We start from the raw sequence: 14,639 nt of genomic DNA, 5'->3' as shown, positions 1-14,639 counted from the left end.
CCATGATGGTCCAGACAGAGGTAGCTCTGCCAGTCTGAAGCCAGAGCCAAGTCAGGGAGCAAAACCACAGCCGACTCACACTGGACATGAAGTGCAGTAAGCTGCTCCTTTGGGGGTGTCTTGTTAATGCAGCGTAACTGTCTCTTTTGACCAATATGCTCTCCCTTCTATGCCTGGTGAATTAGAGGTTCTTGATGTCTCATTGCAGAAAGAATTCAGCAAGAGACAAAGTGACAGGTAAGAAGGGGATTTAGAGAGAAACACACTCTGCAGACAGAGTGGGCCATCTTAGAAGGTGAGAGGCCCCCAAAATATAGCATGGTTAGTTTTTATGTGCTGAGTAATTTAATAGGCTAATAAGTGGGAGGATTATTCCAGTTATTTCGGGGAAGAGATGGGGATTTCCAGGAATTGGGCCAATGTCCACTTCTTGACATTTTATGGTTGGCCTCAGAACTGTCATGGTGCTGGTTGGTGTGTCACTTAGCTTATGCTAATATATTACAATGCATGTTTAATGATGCCCAAGGTCTACTGGAAGTTGAATCTTCTGCCATCTTGGACCTAGTTGGTTCTAACCAGTTTTCATCATATCCTACAGCTAGGTCATTCTTTTAAAGGTTATATCCTGACCCTTTTCCACCTGTTTCATTTCCACAAGCATCCAGACTCTGATCATTTCTACTATTACACTGGCTCAAGCCATGGTCATCTCAAGCCTGGATTGCTACAATGGCCTCTTAACTGGTCTCCCTGTGTCTTTCCTCAGCCTCCTGTGATCAGTTCTCAATAAAGCAGCCAGAGAGATCCTATTAAAACCCTATTCACTTCCCTGTTCAAAACTCTGTAATGGGACTTTGCTGGTGGTCCAGTGGTTAAGACTCCATGCTTCCAATGCAGGTTGCACAGGTTCAATCTCTGGTTGGGGAACTGAGGTCCCACATGCTGCATGGCTCAGTCAAAAATTAAAAAAAAATTCAAAAATGACTTTATTAAAAGGAAAAGAGAATAAAAAAAAAAAGCTCTGTAATGGCTCTTCATCCCACCTACAGTAAAAGCCAGTCCATGAGGCTTAAGCAACCCAGCAGGTTAGGTGTACCATTACCTCCTTCCTTAGCCTCATATTCTCTGCCTTGCTTGCTCCTTAGGATTCAGTCTTGCTGGTCTCCTCACTGTCAGCTCAGCAAGCAACTTCCCACCTTAGGGCTTCCTCACAAGTTTCCTCAAATACCACCCTCTCAGTGGGGCCTGCTTGATGCACCTCCTATCTATAATCGATAATTGTACCCCTTTCCTCTGCTACCTCTGCACCTCTGATCTTCTGCTCTGGTTCCCCAGAGCACTTGTCACCGTTTAATATTATTTGCTTTCTGCATTATATTGAGTGTTTCTAGTTTCTTGCCTGTCTCCCTTATTTGAATGTATATTTCACAATGGCAGATCTTTGTCTGTTGTGTTCACTGATTATACTACAGTAAGTCACCTACATGGACTTACAGAAACGAGTTCCCATCCAAGAGCATGTTGGTAAGTCCAATTTGTTCATACATCCAACAAAGTTAGCCTAGGTACCCAACTAACACAATTGACTATAATAGTTCTGTATTATAATAGGTTTACGATACATTTCACGCAAGTAATACATACAAAAACACAAAAAGTAGGGAAAACAGTTTTTGATCTCACAGTACAGTACCTTGGAAAGTACAGTAGTACAGTACAGTAGCTGGCATACAGGAGCTGGGATTGAATGAAAAGTCAAGAAGAATTACTGACTGAAGGAGGGAGAGGAGGTGGGATATTGTAGAGCTGAAGTACCATGAGCAATAGTAGATGGAGTGCAAGCTGCAATTTCACTCACATATGACATTGATCGAATTCATGTTTGCATCTTTGAAAGTTCACAACTTGAAAGTTCATATGTAGGGGACTTACTGTACTTGGCTATTTCAGGGATAACGCATGAAAGCATTGAATACTTAGGCAAATTACAGAAACTATTCACTGTAGAAGGCAGTGAAGCTAGAAAGAGGAGATGGTTATGCAAATCAGCACCATGAGACTAGGACCCAGCATAGCTCAAAGTGCCAGGAGACAGGGGTGCTGGGTGGATAACTGGCAATGGTAAGATTTATGGCTCTTCTTGTTAGGAGCAAAACAAAGAATTCTTGCTTCACCGCCCACATAGGACTTGGGTTTCTTATACTTCAGATATCCCATAGTTGGTTACATAGTATGCTGGTTTTAGAGCCAACCTCACTTATTATATAACAGCTTCCCATGTATGAATACGCAGCCCATCCCCACTTCGCCCATCCATCCATGGCCACAAATCCATAGAGGCTCAGTCTTCCCATATGGGTGAACAACACAGACCACTGATCTTTTGGGCCAAGAACCTAGGATAATGCCTGGCACATAGTAGTTGCTCAATAAATTTGTTGACTAAAGGAATTCAGGAGAACAATCAAGTCCAGAAAGTCCTGGACCATAAGTTTCATATTTGTTTACTTTTTGATAGGTGAGGCTAAACTGTAGAACAAGTTTTGTTCATTTAAAACAGCTTTTAGATTCCTCTTCCCCTCAGTCCCCCTTCTCAATCTGTAATAATATGACAGACTTCTCAGAAAAAAAGGGGAGGTTCAAAGGAAAATGAAGTCTGTTGATATAGCCCCCAGAAAGTGAGATCTTTCATGATGTGTGAAAAAGTGCATTAAACAGGAAATGGGGATTACAGCTAAGTTTTCTTAATGCTTTTATTTTCTAAAATACACCCAATGAATATACATATATATTTAAAATTTAGAATAAAATATCATCTTTTATAAAATAGTGAATTTTTAAAAATCCTGCCTGAATCTCCCATTAAACAACTAAAAGTTCCAGTAAAAGAGGAGCAGATTGAAGGGGTGATGGGCAAGCTTAGTGGCTTATGTAGATCTTAAAACAGAAGGGAGCCCAGGAGGGAAATATGGGTGAAGAAGGAATTAGATGCAGGCTTTCCTCCAAACCTCAAATCATTTGGAAGAGTAAAAAGAAAACCAAGAGATGGAAAAGACTCTTAGCTGACCAATCAACAATGTCTGAGCACCTACTGTATGCAAACTGCTATGCTAGATACTACAGGAGAGATTCCAATGAATACGACAGGGTTTCTATCACCATATAAACTTGTATTTTAGAGGAGGAAATAGACTCTATAGCAAGTGCATCCTCCTTTTCTTCTGGAGGGAAGAAATCTTGTAAAATTGTGATGCTAATTCTTCTCAAAGTATCCTTTGCAGACCAAATACATCAGGAGTATCAGGGCTGATAGTGAAAATGCAGGTTCCCAGGCCTCTCCATCCTTGATGAATCAGCATGTCTGAAGCCTAGAGCCAAGGGATTTGGCTTTTTAAAAATAATTAAATTATTTATTTTTAGTTGAAGGAATATTGCTCTATAATATTGTGTTGGTTTCTGTCAAACATCAACATGAATCAGCCATAGGTATATATATGTCCCCTCCCTCTTGAACCTCCCTCCCATCTCCCTCCCCATCCCACCCCTCTAGGTTGTCACAGAGCCCCAGTTTGAGTGCCCTGAGTCACACAGCAAATTCCCACTGGCTATCTGTTTTACATAGATTAAAGTATGTGTTTCTGTGTTACTATTGCCATACATCCCACCCTCTCCTTGGGATTTGGCTTTTAATCAAGCACTTGGGGCTGATTCTTAGGCACGATTTAAAATGTTAGAACTCCTGCCGCTTTGTGGTAGCTACTAAATGAATTCAAAGAGAAATTACTTTTGACTGGAGGGTGAGAATGGATGGTTTCACAGAGGAGAATTTGAGTCAAGGCTTTGGCTGAGTTTTGCTACCTGTGGCCAAGGGGACGTGCTGTTCCAGGGCAAGGAATGGCTGTTCCAAGGCAGTGAAACTCATGAGGAACCAGTGACTGCAGCACAGGGTGGAGATGACGGTGCTGAGATTTCTGGCAGACACGGGCTACAGGCCCACCAGGCAACATGTTTTCCATTCTGCAATTTCACTGGCACCTCGTCCGTGCCCAACTAGCATGACGGTGAAGAAGAATGTCACCTCAGAAAGCTGGCTTGGCTTGGTGCCCACTTGTCCCCGAGTGAGCGCAGCTCACCCGCTTTTTGCCTTCTGTCAAGTCAGCTGTTCTCTGAATTTAAGTAGAAGCTTGAGAATGTCTTGGGCTGGAATTGTGCTGTTGTCACTGCTTGAGATACCACAAGTGGACTGCATTTCCAAATAGAAAGCTGCCCTCTCAATGCCTGCCTCACTAGGGCAGGCAGGCCGGCGGGGGGCCAGGCCAGCACCGGGGACACCAGGCAGGTTTGCCATGTCTGGTGGTGCCTACAGAGACTGAGTGATGAGCAGCAGGGAGATCAGAGTTACCACAGAGCACGAATGCCCAGACCAACTGTTGGGTCTGCAAGTGGGTTGGTACCTCCCTTTGTAGGCCACCTGGATGTTGTTAATCAACAGCCAGCATTTGATGACCAACACTACTGCTGAGTAAGCACTGTCTACTTCCACCCCTTTCTCAGTTTCTAGCTGATGCTATTTGAGGTATACCAGAAGGGAGAGTCTGGTGCTCATTTCCCCCTGGGGCCTGGGGCCTGGGCGTACCACTCTGTACCCACCGTGACAACACCACTGAAGTTGACTGCCTGCCATTATCATGGTGGAGCAGAAGAACACGATGAGCTGCTAAATGCAGGCACCATGTGAGGAACGTGGAGATGTCCCCTCCTGGAAGGAGTGTGGGCTGTCAGCCTTTTGGGGTCTGCCTCAGCCTCAGAGGGCTGCCTCTCCCAAGGCCACGAGCACATCCAATGACTGAAGGCAGGTGTAGAAAAGCCTGGCTATTTGGCCCAACTCAGATGGGCCTCCTAATCCTGTTTTCATTCATTTCCTTCCACAGGTGCCAATCCTACAGGCATTCCCCCCAAAACACTCAGAGTCTTAATTCTGTTTCAGAGTCAGTTTCAAGAGGATGCAGCTTGCAGCACATGAATCTGAGTTTGAGCTTGACTAATGAGGAGCTCTGTGACCTTGGGGAAGCAAGAACTTATTTTCTCTAAGACTTCATTTCCTTATCTGCAAAATGGGAATCCTATAAACTTCTTCATAGGATGGTTGTAAGTGCATTCACACAGCTGGTGCAGTGTAATAACTCATAAATTCTAGATCTCATAATATTGGGCAAGTTATATAACTTCAGTGAGCCTTGGATGCTTTATCTACAAGTAAGAACAATATCACTTGCATCTTGGGACTTCTTTTTAAACTGAAGTAATATAATTGATTTACAATATTGTGTTAGTTTCAAGTATACAGCCTAGTGATTCAGTATATCTCAGGATTTTGGTAAGTATTGTATGATAGACATACTGTGTTTGTTAGGTAGTTGATAGATACATCCTTTCCCCCTATTTTTCCTTTAAAGTATCAATAGTACCTTTATGTGGTGGTGGTGGTTTAGTCACTAAATTGTGTCCGACTCTTGTGACCCCATGGACTGCAGCCTGCCAGGCTCCTCTGTGCATGGTATTCTCCAGGCAAGAATACTGGAGCAGGTTGCCATTTCCTTCTCCAGGGGATCTTCCTGACCCACGCATCGAACCTGGGTCTCCTGCATTGCAGGCAGATTCTTTACTGACTGAGCTAGGAGGAAAGCTACCTTTATGTAGTGAATTGGAAAAATAATTCCTGTTTGTGTTCTTTATTGTTTGCCCTTTTTCTTTATTCTGAATACATTCAGATTTGGAGGAGGAAAACTGACTAAAGAGCAGAAAAGTGGAGCTAGGTTGGAGACCTGGTTTTGTGGCTCTCTTCTCTTCAATCATAGGCCAAAGGCGAACTCCACCAGGAAACTCACCCTGACTGCCTCAACACATTCTGCAAACTGCTCATACGAACTTTGATTTCCTCCTTTTTCCTTGGTTCATTTTTGTAATCCTTCTGGGAATTAGAGGATTTTTATTTTTACATTGTAAATCTCTGAGAAGCTGGGTGCTGCTGCTGCTGCTGCTGCTGCGTCACTTCAGTCGTGTCCGACTCTGTGTGAGAAGCTGGGTACCTGTTTTTTAATGAGGGTCCCTCTACCTGAGCATTGTTATCTGTGTTCCCTGGGAATGTTTATTGGTTCCTGTACTAGTTAATAGTGACCCACTCTTCCAGTAATGCTGAGTATTGCTCGAGCTCTGGAAGATGCTGACTTGGCAAAGAATATGAGAGCCAGATGGGGTCTTCTGAGCCACCTCATCCAACTCTGTCATCTTACCCATAAGGAAAGTTTGTTTATGTCAGCTCTGTTTTTAAATAGCTTCTGTGGAATTTTTCTAGTCCCATTTTGATTATGTTTTCTCTATTTTATAACTTGATAGTCTATTGGTCTATTTTTTGTATCTGATTTAAAGCTTGGTCAGTTCTAGGAACACTGTCTTGTGCTGACACCTACTGGACAGTTTGGAAAATAACCAGTTCCCAGAACACTAGCAAAACAAAGTTAGGAACAGAGGCAGAGAAATTATGTCTTCCTCATTGCATTCATTTTTAATGACCATCTTTCTTACAACTATCCTAGTTTTACATTTTTATTTCTGTCTTCTCCAACTTAACCTAATGTCTCATATTAGATTTTAGATTTCTTGGATGTGAAGATTCTGTCCAGTTAAGATGCTAAAAACCTATAGTACCTTTAAACAATGTCCTTCTGTAGGTTTACTTAAGGTTTAATGATGAGCAATAATCATGGTCATTACCCGTGACCTTAATTCTTCAAGCACTGCATCTCTGAACAGCTGGCATGCCAAGGAACAGCAAGAGGCCATCTGATCTAGATCAAAACCTCTCACCAATGGTAGTAAGAACCATCCAGGATGAAGAATGTACATTCTTTCCTTGAAGGTTTCTCCAGGGATCACCATCCCAGGGAAATTCATTCAAGTGTTTCACTGTCCTAATGCACCTCTCTCCTGCTTTTGAAGTTTCCTTCGTTTGCTCTCCTGAGGTCTGGCAATGATTAACCAAACCTTACTCACAAAATATACCAGTAGATTATATTCTAATAACCTACTTTCCCACTCCTTTTCACTGTACTTTTCTTTAGTTGATAATTTAATTTTTTACAGTATAATACTTTTTAGTGAGTTCTATAGTTTTCTTCATGTGGTAGATATATACAATTGAATATTCAGCCATAAAAAAGAAATCCTACTATTTACAATGACAACATGGATTAACTTGGAGGGCAAGATGCTAAGTGAAATATGCCAGACAGAGAGATAAATGCTATATGGAATCTATGGGATCTAAAAAAAAAAGTCAAACTCATAGAAATAGAGAGTAAAATGGTGTTTCCCAGGAGCTGAGGGTGGGGGAAATGGAAGTAGGTATTGATCAAAGGGTACAAACTTGCAGTTGTGAGATAAGTTCTGAGGATCTGATGTACAGCATGGTGACTGTACTTAATGATGCTGTGTTGTATACTTGAAATTTACTGAGAGTAGATCTTAAGCTTTCTCACCACACAAACACATGCACACACAACACACACACACAAATACACACATACAGTAACTATGTGAGTTGGTGGTTGTGTTAGCTTGGTTGTGTAAATATTTTATAATGTATATATATATCATAAATTGTGTTGTACACTTTAAGTATATGTAATTTTATCTATCAATTACATCTCAATAAAGCTGAAAATAGAAAAGAGAGAAAGGAAGACAGCATCCATGGTCTCAGCCTGATCTCCTTCATTACCACAAGCGGAGAACTGATAGATCCTATTCATTATCTGTGGCTTGGAGGTGGAGCCTCTGATGTACTGGGACCAGGTAATCTTGGAAGGTACCTTGATACCTGGAGTGAAGAGGTCAGGTAGGCTCAGGGAGAAGAAAGGGCATGGATTTGGAACTCCACAAGACTTAGGTTTGAAAACGTTCTCTGCCACTTTCCTGTTGTGGATCTCAGGCTCCTCTTTCCCTCAGATTCTTCATCTGTACATGAGAACAAGACCACTCTGATTGGTGCTTGTGCTAAGTTAATGACACAGTGCTTGACACACGGTAGTTATTTCTGTGCAAGGTATTTCTGTTCCCTGTTTACTTATGTCTGGCCCTGTGTGCTGTCTGAAGAGCCCCCCTGTTACCAGTTCTTTCATGTGATGGATGCCAGTTCTGAAGATCCTCGGGGCTGAAGCCTTCTTCTCTTCAAGCTTTCTGGTTGCCATACACGAGAAACCAGTATCTCTGCTTTCCTCTCACACTTCTCTGTCATCCTTTGGTCCTTGAACTTTCAGACTTCTAAAAATGGTTCTGGGGGCTTATTTATTTAACCAGTAGTTTTTGAGCTCCTGTAAAGTGGTAGCAGCATTGGTAGAAGAGTGAAGAGAAGATACAAAAATTCCTGTCCTCAAAGAGCTTTTATTCCAGGCAAAGAGGACAGAGAAGCAAGTAAAGTAGATGGTTTGTCAGATCCACTAAAATAGATCATAAATGCTAAGTAAAAAATAGGCAAGACGTGTGATGAGGACTGTGTGTGTGCGAGTGTGTGTGTAATTGGGTTGGTGGTTCCCTTGCTGCTCTTAGAGCTGTTGGGAAGACAGTGCTGCCCTGGGAGCCCTAGGCTTCTTGTGGTGACATAAATAGGGTTAAAAGTATGCTGAGGTTGGTCCTGATGGTCTCAGGGAAGATAATGGCATGGACTGTGAGAAGCATGAATGGATCCCATCTTCATTCATGTGAAAAGTGATGTGGAAGGGAACAATGTGGGGAGGGCTTCCCTGATTTTAACTAGAGCAAGAGGAGTCAGTAGGCTTCCCTTTGATTTACAAAGTCCTGATTTATGAAGTGGGGGCTTTGTAAATGTTGACTTCTTGAAACTCAGACCCTGATAAGCATAGAAAAAGAAGAAGGAAATCAGATGTTGTTTTCTTCAAGGAGCCCATCCCATCCTTTGGAACATGAAAGAATCATCCCCTGAGAAAGCACATCAGGGGACAGCCCTCTTCCTTCAGTGGCTACTGTAAGATGTGATACCAGGAAATATTGCTAAGACAGTGTTGAGCAAATGAGACAGAGCAGAAGGGACATTGGCTTGGAGAGGAAAGTCTGCTTTTTCCGTTTGGCCAATTCTTGGCTTGCTGCACTCATCCTTCCAAGTCTGTTTCTTTTTCACTTTGATGACAAGGCTGATCTCTAACATCCATTTCTGATATAAAATCCATGACTTTAAGAAGTTAGAATTTTATCTCTGTTGGAATTTTGAACAGAAGGTGGAGGACTTGAAAGCATGGCAGAGTTTTCATTTCATTTTTCCTTTTCAGTTGATTTTGGAAGAAAAGGATGTAGGGAACGAAGAGTTGGCTTTTGTTATTGGTTTAGAGAAGTAGATTAGATTTCTTGGATAATAGCCTAACATATCAGAGTAGATCTTTCAAAGACTGTGAAGAATTTGTTTGGCAGGAAAATTGCTGATTCATTCAAGACAGTTTTTTCATCTCAGTCTTCTGGAGGAGGAAGAAAAGAATTCTGGTAAACCAACTTAAATGCCCCCATTGTGCAGATACCTGTTCCCTCTGGGCTAAATTAGGTGCTCCCTCCTCTGTTTCCACAGAGGTAAAGAGCAAGCTAGAACCATGGGATAGAGAAAGGCAAATGGACCCCTGCAGGAGCAGCGTTGCATATAAGATGAACACTACTTAAGTGTGTGATGAATGAATGAATAGATGGAAGAATGTCAGGAAGGAAGACCAACCAATAGGTAAAGGGAACTGGAGAAATCAGGACACGTGACTAAGTTTTCATCAATCCTGGATCAAATTTAAGAATTACTAAATGTGGTTTATGAGAACATAGAAAAGAAATCATCATCAGGACCCAGCCTGGCCTCAACAGGACTGGTCTTGCTAGCTATCTCATTTTTAGTCTCTATCTAGACTTGTAGGTTGGGGGCAACCAGTGGATGTAAGTCTATCTTAATTTCAGAAAAGCAACTAAAGTCCCCCTTGATCTTTTTTGTTTAAGATGGTGAAATCAAGTCCTGATGATCATACTATTAGATTAATTTACAGCTAATAGAAATAACTTTATTCAATTAGTGTTGTGTGTATGTGTGTTAGTCTCTCAGTCATGTCCAACTCTTTGTGGCCCAATAGACTGTAGCCTGCGAGGTTTCTCTGTCCATGGAATTCTCCAGGCAAGAATTCTCCAGGGGATCTTCCTGATCCAAGGATCGAACCCAAGTCTCTCACATGGCAGGCAGAGTCTTTACCTGAGCCACCAGGGAAGCCCCAATTAGGGTTGATTATGACATTTTTCTGACTGGAATGAGGTATCTAATGGAGTGACTCAAGGTTAAGGTCTTGGTCTTAACTGTCCAACTTAAAAAGAAAAAACATTTTGAAATAATTATAGATTCATAGGAAATTGTAACAAAGAACATATAGGGAGGTTGTATGTATGCTTCACTCCATTTCACCCAGTGGCAACACTTTGCATAACTATAGTATGATATCACAACCAGAAAATTGGGATTGGGACAATCCACCGAGCTTATTCAGATTTCACCATTGTTGCTGCTGCAGCTAAGTCGCTTCAGTCGTGTCCGACTCTGTGCAACCGCATAGACGGCAGCCCACCAGGCTCTGCCGTCCCTGGGATTCTCCAGGCAAGAACACTGGAGTGGGTTGCCATTTCCTTCTCCAATGCATGCAAGTGAAAAGTGAAAGTGAAGTCGCTCAGTTGTATCCGACTCTTAGCGACCCCATGGACTGCAGCCCACCAGGCTCCTCCATCCATGGGATTTTCCAGGCAAGAGTACTGGAGTGTGCTGCCATTGTCGTTGCATTTTCTCAAAGTGTTTGTGTGTGTAACTGTATTTATATCTCTGTATAGTTCTGTGCGACTTTATTAATGTGTGAATTCATGTAACATTATCATAATCAGCATACCACTTGAAAACCACTAATCTGTTCTGCATCTCTGGAATTTTGGTATTTCAAGAATGTTGTATAAATGGAATCATACAGCATGCAATCTTCTGAGACTGGCTTTTCCCACTCAGCCTAATTCCCTTGAGATCCATCCAAGTTATCTTGAATATCAATACTTTGTTGCTTTTTGTTGCTGAGTATTATTCCATTGTATGGAAATACTACAGTTTGTTTAACTGTTTATTTGCAGGAGGATATTTAGGTTGTTTCTCGTTTATGACGATTAAAAATAAAGCTGTTATGAGCATTTTTATATAGGTTTTGTTAGAACACAAGTTTTCATTTCATTAGGATAAATGCCCAAGGGTGCATTTGTAGGATTACATGGTAATTATATGTTTAATTTCACAACACTTTGGCAAATTATTACCCAAAGTAGCTGTACTATTTTACATTCCTATCAGCAATGTGAGTGATTCAGTTTCTCTATATCCATGCCAGCATTTGATGTTTTCAGTATTTCTAATTTTAGTCACTTTCATATGTGTGTAGTAATACCCCACTGAGGTTTTAATTTGCATTTCTCTAATGGCTAAGATGTTGAACATCTTTTCATATGTGTATTTGCTCTCTGTATATCCTCTTCAATTAAATGTATGTTTGTGTCTTTTGTGCATTTCTAATTGGGTTGAATTGGATTATTTCTTACTGTTGAGTTTTGATAGCTCTTCATATATTCTAGATATGAGTCTTTTATTGAATATATGATTTGTAAATACTTTCTCCTGATCTGTAATTTATCTTTATATACTCTTAACAGAGTTTTTGTTTCTTTTTTGATGCAATTTAATAGAAATTATTTATTTTTAATTGGAGGATAATTGGCAGGGTCTTTGGCCGAGCAAAAGTTTTACACTTTGATGAAGTCCAGTTTATCAAATTTTTCTTTAAGGGATCATGTTTTTGTTGTCAAGTCTAAAAACTCTTCTCCTAATCCTAAAGGTACTCTTCTGTTTATTACCTAAAAATTTTATTGTTTTATATTGTATTGGTCAAAAAGTTCATTCGAGTATGTCCATAAGTATGTATGGAAAAACCCGAATTAACTTTTTGGCCACCCAATATTTTACCTTTAAGTCTACAATTCATTATAACTTAATTTGTTTAACTTTTAAATTCAACGAGGTTGAATATATGGTAGGCATGTAGGTGACACAAGCAGCTGGAATACAGTGATGAAACTAGTAAGATACAATGGATAAGCATGCAATATCAGAGACAGTTTAGTGTGATGACTAAGCAAGTGGGCTCTGGAGCCAGACTGCTTAGATTCAAATGCCTGAGCTGCCTAGAAGGCTTCGAGGGAAGTTCCATAATCTCTCTTATGTCTTAGTTTCTGCATCTGCAAAATGGGATTAGTGAAGAGTACTTGCCTTATATGGTTGTTGTGAGAGCTTAGCAAGAAAATGAAGAACACTTAGATTCAAACTCCAAGAAATGACACCTATTATTATTATTGAAACCAGACATTGGTTTAAACGTTGGACAATTACAGGGGAGATATGACAAAATAGGGAATCGTGTGAAAAAATCCAGTATATATAGAGAAGTAGAGAGATAGACTTAACTTAAAACTTTAACTTGAATGTCTGCTCAATTTTTGTCCAGTAGTATATGTTTATAAATATATGTCTTCATCCAGAAATGGCAAGATTTATGCAGGATCAAAATGACAAGGCATATAAATCCATTCGGTGGAAACCAGAGTCCATTTAGGACTGTGTATGTACTCAAAATGCAATTTTTTTCCATATTCTTGTTGAGAGTATATTAATACACAGCAAAGTCATTGTTTTAGGTTATCAGTTACAAGAAAACAGTCAATCAGTATTTCTGTGCAAGTGTAATAATCCAGCGTAGGCTAAAAGGGCATTGACAGAGTTCATTATCATAGACTGATGTGAAGTCAAACTACATAGTTGAAATTCTCAACTTCTTATGGTGAGGACTTCTGGGTCCGCAGCGCTCAGTACCACTAACAGAATGTTGGGGCATGGATCATAATTATGGTGTCTGCTGCTGCTGCTGCTAAGTCGCTTCAGTTGTGTCCGACTCTGTGCGACCCCAGAGACGGCAGCCCCCCAGGATCCCCCGTCCCTGGGATTTTCCAGGCAAGAACACTGGAGTGGGTTGCCATTTCTTTCTCCAATGCATGAAAGTGAAAAGTGAAAGTGAAGTCACTCAGTCGTGTCTGACTTTTCGTGACCCCATGGACTGCAGCCTATCAGGCTCCTCCACCCATAGGATTTTCCAGGCAAGAGTACTGGAGTGGGTTGTCATTGCCTATTATGGTATCTATCTTTGCTGAAAATGAGGAATGAGGGAGATGTAGACATAAGATGGTTGAGTAGATGGAGAAGGGGTTACCAGAAGTGACAAGAGGAATCTATTACAAATATTAGATATTAGAAGGGTGTGGAAGAGCAAGCAGACAGTGCCTCAAATTACTAGAAAGAAGTGGGACCCCCTTGGACTGTGTGATCATTACAAGAAGCAGTGGAGGGTCACTGGGAATTCACATTGTCTCTCAGTGCCTGGGTTTCCCGTTCTGCCACATAATAAAAATAGTATCTGCTCCAAAAACTCCATGGGTTGTTGTGAAGAATACATTTACATGAAATTTCCTTAAACAAAACATGAATATATGACATTGTTATTGTTTCACGGTGGATCTTTGGTCATTATTTTTACAGAATATATTCTTTTTAAGCATTTTTATTTTTATTTTTTTATTATTATTATTTTTTAATTAATTAATTTATTTTAGTTGGGGGCTAATTACTTTACAATATTGTAGTGGTTTTTGCCATACATTGACATGAATCAGCCATGGGTTTACATGTGTTCCCCATCCTGAACCCCCCTCCCACCTCCCTCTCCATCCCATTCCTCTGGGTCATCCCATTGCCCTAGCCCTGAGCATTTGTCTCATGCATTGAAACTGGAATGGTGTTCTGTTTCACATATGATAATATACATGTTTCAATGCTATTCTCTCAGAACGTCCCACCCTCACCTTCTCCCTCAGAGTCCATAAGACTGTTCTATGCATCTGTGTCTCTTATTCTGTCTTGCATATAGGGTTATCATTACCATCTTTCAAATTCCATATATATGCATTAGTATACTGTATCGGTGTTTTTCTTTCTGGCTTACTTCACTCTGTATAATGGGCTCCAGTTTCATCCATCTCAATGGAACTGATGCAAATGTATTCTTTTTAATGGATGAGTAATGTTCCATTGTGTATATGTACCATAGCTTCCTTATCCATTTGTCTGCTGATGGACATCTAGGTTGCTTCCATGTCCTAGCTATTTTTTTATTGGAGTATAGTTGATTTACAATGTTGTGTTTGTTTCTGCTGTATAATGAAGTGAATCAGATATACATATAGACATACAACCTAGACAGCATATTAGAAAGCAGAGACATTACTTTGCCAACAAATGTCCGTATAGTCAAGGCTACAGTTTTTCCAGTGGTCATGTATGGATGTGAGAGTTGGACTGTGAAGAAAGCTGAGCACTGAAGAATTGATGCTTTTGAACTGTGGTGTTGGAGAAGACCCTTGAGAGCCCCTTGGACTGCAAGAAGACCAACCAGTCCATCCTAAAGGAGATC

Source organism: Giraffa tippelskirchi, chromosome 10 (genome assembly GCF_054371585.1).
Source record: "Giraffa tippelskirchi isolate mGirTip1 chromosome 10, T2T-mGirTip1v1.2.pri, whole genome shotgun sequence".
Taxonomy (NCBI): domain Eukaryota; kingdom Metazoa; phylum Chordata; class Mammalia; order Artiodactyla; family Giraffidae; genus Giraffa; species Giraffa tippelskirchi.
The sequence above is the reverse complement of the archived record's forward strand: the minus strand, read 5'-3'. Positions refer to the sequence as shown.